The sequence below is a fragment of the Rhyacophila brunnea genome, unplaced genomic scaffold, assembly GCF_057557595.1.
Source record: "Rhyacophila brunnea isolate RB1 unplaced genomic scaffold, BYU_Rbru_1.0 scaffold_12, whole genome shotgun sequence".
In the NCBI taxonomy this organism is placed as follows: domain Eukaryota; kingdom Metazoa; phylum Arthropoda; class Insecta; order Trichoptera; family Rhyacophilidae; genus Rhyacophila; species Rhyacophila brunnea.
In genome coordinates, this window is record NW_028232774.1 from 11,103,298 (window position 1) to 11,109,335 (window position 6,038).

Sequence of the window (6,038 nt, forward strand, 5' to 3'; positions counted from 1 at the left end):
CACATTGTCTTGTTTTAAGAGGGGAAGGACAGGATAGGCGCTGAACGAATGTGATAATATAGTGGTGGGTTACCTGAAGAGAATAAGATTACTGAAAGATCGCTCCGAGATACCTATGATTAATAATTGACAACATATTAAAGATGAATTAAAATTACGTGGGAGTGAAGAACAAAGTACCGAGAGGAGTAGAAAAAGCTTGAGAAGGCATTCATCCATTATCAGATTGAAATAGGTAAATGATGGATTATGTAGGTCTATCATTAATGTTGAAACCTACATACCTATTTACAAGGCTTATTAATTAGAATCACTTTTAGCCGTTGGTGCACTATGCTCCTTTATCCCATGGGCAATTTTGTTAGAAAGTCTTGGGCATGGGCTCCACATTATGAAGCGGGCCCCCAGGTTAGTATCTTTGGCGCCCCCCCTCCTACCGCGCGTACCGTGTGTACGCGGTAAAATTAATGTGTACATTTAGTGTTTTTTTTTTGTATTTTAATACATCTACATATTTGAATTATGGAGTTGTCGAGTATCGATACAATTAAAAATTGTGTCGTATAAGCACATAATTTGAAATAATAATACCATTGAAGGAAAATAGCGCCGCAGGCGACTTTTTTTTCTATTAGAGCAAATTTGTGATTTGTGTTTATCTCACTTATCCGATCAGCTCGCCACGCCGGGCTCCTCCTGAGGTCGGGACCCCAGGCTAGAGTCCTGTCAGCCCCCCCCTTGTGGGGGCCATGGTCTTGGGTATCTGCTCCTGAGACATTCCCAGGCCACAAGAAGAATGAACTTGTTACCAATGCAACCACACGTCATAAGATCTTTCGATTCGAAAACGTAAATTGTTTAATATAAGACTCATTCTATTTAGAGTCAAAATTCTCTGGATCTATTATTTTATTACCTAGGTAGGTACTTAAAATAATTTATTACCTACTTATATAATATTCAATGTTTGCCCGCAATTCATTGATTACGAATACCTGGTTCCCAGGTCTATAAAATATCAATAAGATGATTTCCATCTTGTTAAAATGCAATAATTATTTGTTATTTTATGTAATAAACGTATATTTTTAAAAATTGAAATTCTTTATACTTGCCTATTATAAATTTATTGCTGATTTTGTTTGCTAAAATTAAGATTATGAAACATTGTTGCTGTGGCAAGATTTCAGGTAGGTAGATAGGTATATTTTATGCTTTTTAAACAGAAACTGTAAATAGGTAAATATTATTATTTTTATTCACATTTTTTTTATTTAATTAGTATACCCTTGGTACTGACATTTTTTTTAATGCTTTTCAGATTCAAAAGTATTTATTTACATACTATAATGAACTTTACTAATTACAAATTCAAGAATTTTATAACACGACATAACAAAAAGAAATATAAGCAGTGTTATAAAAACAGTATAAAGAGTAAAACATTGAAGTACGTCGAATGAGCTGGCCATATTTTAAGAATTTATAAAATAGTGTTTACTAAAATTCATCCTCACGTAGGTGGAAAACAGGGAACTCAGAAATAATGGGAACTGAAATACCTAACGGGTAAGGAGAAGCAGGCAACCGATCTCGAGTAAGGAAGAATACGGGATAAATTTAAACACGTGTCAAGAATGCGTCATACGTTAAATACTGACAACTACTGCTCTCCGTTTATGCATTGGCACTCATTTTTGCACGCATATAATGTGTGGTTCATTTTCGTAGGACACTCACACATTCAAAAACCCTGCATCAAAATTTACTGTATTGGTATATAGCCTATCGGAATTCTATTTATTAATCTGTTCTGTGGTGGAATATATCAATATCCGAAGCGATTTGGTTGGACACAGTTATTGTACGCCTAATTGGGATTGACAATGGCAGGTTAGTTCTATACCTTGGGAGAACATATAACTGATGTTCCCGGTTTCTAAGATAATTATCAGGGACTCAGGTCAATACTATCAAGAGGATCGCATTTATGTCACTACAAGAGATTACAGTCCCGATGAGAAGCTTCAATACGGAATTACAGAACTAGAGAAAGCTTACAGGTGAAGCTGCATTTTTTTATCGGTGTCATTATATTTTAAAGAAACAAACAGAACTATAGTTTAATAAGGTTTATTGTCACGACCTATATGGTTGCATTAACAATTAATTGGGGCTGGGCCGTGATTCTCTAGCGCTACTGGCATATAGGTATTGTAGACCAACTAGGCCATGACCAGTGACGTTCCGTGGGGGTAGGCAAATTGAGCATCGCTTGGGGGCGCCAGTTACTCGAAGGGCGGCAAATCGAGGAGAATCAATAAATATATATATAGGAATAGGTACCTAAACTTAGTAATAACGGAAATATCCATTTCCATTTAAAAAATTAGCTCACTGGTTGGAAACAAAATGTACCTACCTATTAATTAGAATAAACGGTTTAACAGGGCTGTATTTTGTCGGGTTCGCGATGTCTAGTTTACTTCCGTTGTCTTTGGACATCACTCCTTAATGACCAGCAATGACACTGCAGACTTCCGAATTATATTTGAATTATAAGTAGGTACATACTTAGGTACCTAATTAATTTAACAAAATATTTTTGCCAGTGATTCGCGAGTTTTGAAAGTTGTCAGGTGTATTTTTAAATGTATATGAAACCGTGGACTCCCAATATTGTCTATTGAAGTAGAGATGACATTTAAATTAAATTTTGTGGTATATATTTTGTTAATAATGTATTTCTTAGATATCGAAGTCATGAAAGGATAATAACAAAATACTGTATAGTGGGGTGGCATTTTGACGCTGCCTAGGGGTGGCATTTTGTCTAGGGACGTCACTGGCCATAACACAAGACTGTAAGCATAAATGGCATTGATAGTTATTGCTCATACTTCGAATGCAATATGCGAACAGGTTAACGCATTGCATTACAATTAAAAAACAATTATTACCAATAACTATCGACGTAATTCGCAATTCAATGCCACTACCTAAATGTGGTAAGTACTTAAATACTAGTGTTGGTAGTATTTTTTCCGGGTCCAGTATTTCATAAATTTTGCAAAATTTGGCGTCCCCTAAATCTCGGGTCGACCCTGTCAATAAGTATAATTATGCTGTATATGAGTAGCTCTATGATTATATTATTGTTTCATATCATTAATAAAAATAAACATATTGTATTATTATTTAATATCCGTCTGATATTGAAGATATTGGTGAAATTTTGTTTACAAAAACCTTTTCTGCAAATGCAAAAAGTACTACGTTCTATATAACGTGGAACTCCGAAGAGTAGATAGGTACTTGAATTAAACGTAGATAGGTACCACTTTTTTCATTTACAGCTGAAAACCTGGCTATAATTAGTTTTCATATTTATTGTAGCCATAGCTTGTGAATTCTCGACTTTTTTCGATGATGTAGAATCAAGAATCCGAGAATAAATGGATATTTTATTCTATTGATAATGGTTGATTTATTTCTCTAGATTCTCGACAAATCACGAGTAAATCTTTTTGATATCCGTATTAATTAATTTAACAAACAAAATCTCAAGAAGAGAGAATCAGATTTATCATAATTCATTGAGAATTTATTCTCGATCACAATGTCATGTACTTTCAACTGTTTTAATCTTGGGGGTTTGGGATCAAAATGTTTCATGGAATTTCAGGATTACAAACTCATTCATAAAGTTTTTTGTTTCACAATTGGCACTCGTGGTGGTTGAGTCGCATGATATTGTTTTTCTTACGGTCTTTTATATAATATATAAGTAGCTTATTGATATTTTTACCATAATTTGTACTGGAAAAAAGTGAAGGAAGCTTAGGCTCAAATTGAGTTGTAGAGTGGCCAAAGAAGTGAATAGGCTCTTCATAAAAAGTCGTTTCTATTTTGTTCTTTTTATTTATCAATCGTGTCGCCATTTTGTATGTTGGTAGATAGGTATGCAAATATTTTAAATCAATGATAAATAAAAAAATGGTCGGTATTATGAAATACCTATTGGTCCCCATGTTATATCTGGGCGGTTCACAGAACACCCAACGCGGCCCAAACGAAATCTGTTTTTATGTGTGCCGATTTTATATCGAACAATAATTTTTATATAATAAATTCAATATGTCACGTCCAAATCGATTTTATAATGCAAATTTATCACTTTCGATGCAATGAAAAGTCAGTCGTTGCGCACGAGTGCATTTTTACACCAATACTTGCGTTTTTTTGTCGAAAAAAAAGGTTTCTATGTTACACTCCAATGGTCAAAATTCGGTGTCTCAATTTAACAGTGGTAGCGGTAATAATATGCGAATTATAAACCTATTTTTTTTATCAAATACTCACTACTAGATATAAAATAAAACATACCTACATAATTCTGAAAACACTCATGAGAAAATATAGCCAAAAGAAGAAATCTTTTTTTTAAAAAAGTAAGACACCTGGCAGGATCGAATCTGCGTCTGTTGGGTATCGTGCCCTGTATATTACCACTATGCTACGACTGCCATGCGTAATTGCGACAGATTTTAACTATTGGCCTTTTTAATACCTGCTTATAAGCGCTCTCCAAATTGAGTTACGGTATGCGATCGGTTTTTGTATTATAAATTAAAGTATTTATTACTTTTAATTACTAACCGACGTCACGGATCACTCCAATATTTTCTGTTGGAACTTATTTGAACTTGCTCATAATTTAAATTACTTCACTATTTATTTTATTCAACGAATAATTCACAAGAATTAAGAATGTACCATTCTAATTATAATAATGGAGAGCGCTTATGATCAGGTATTAAACGGCCAATAGTTAAAATTTGTCGCAATTAAGCATGGCAGTCGTAGCATAGTGGTAATGCACAGGACGCGATACCCAAGAGACGTAAATTCGATTCCTGCCGGGTGTCTTACTTTCTTCAAAAAAAGATTTTTCCTATTAACTATATTTTCTCATGAGTGTTTTCAAAATTATGTATGTTCAATAATAAGAATGGTACATTCTTAAGATCTTATAAATTATTCGTTGAATAAAAGAAATAGTTAATAAAATAAAACATTAAATGGCTGCGGTCGACTAGTGGCAGAATGTCCGCTTTTCGAGGCGAATTCACAAGTTGTTTACCAATCCTTGTTTAGATCGAAATCATGGGCACTGGGCAAGTGTTTTACAGCGAGCGATGAGGTATTTTCTCATTGAGATTTAACCATGATAGATTACAGCATTATAGAATTAATCACATACATTCTAGTGAACGAGGTATTGGAAAGTTGCTCCTGGAACATTCTCAGCACAACTTGAAAGGGCGCTTAACATTCGTTACTCCACAGTAGACGTCTACATAATGAGTGTGGAGACATAGAGGGTGGTAGAGGTAAAAGCAAGAACTTCATATGTCAGGGTTCACGAACCTTTTTACGTACGCGTGCCAAAATTTCCAAAATATTTTTTTTCGACTGTTTGACGTGCCAAGTAGTTTTTCAAGGTAAAAAAAAGTTTTTTAAAGTTTTCTAAAAAAATGCTTTTTAATAATTCTATTAAAATAGTTTAAAAATTACAATTGAGTACTTTATATTATATTTTTCATCGTATTTCTCACCGAAGGCATATCTTTTATTCTTTGAATATTTTAGAGATCGTAGAAGCATTTTAAACCACTCTTCTTTCATATTATATTCTCCATCACTGAACGGTTTTCCATTTTTAGAGATTATGACGTTTGAGGCAAAATAGTAAGCAGTTTTTGAATGACTGCCGATAATTTTTTTCAGAAGGTTTGTTGATGGAATAGTTTTATTTTTAATTGCCTGATCCAAGGATAGAGCTATGCAATAATTGTATATCTACATTAAACGTAATGATTATTCTTGATTTGTCATTTTATGCATGTATTTCATCGTTTCCGTTTGCGCATCGATTGGTAAACATAACATGAACAACCGAAGAAAATACGCATGGCTATGTCGTCATTATTTTTTAATTTTACTTAAAGAGTACTTATATAATTATTTGTTTGTAT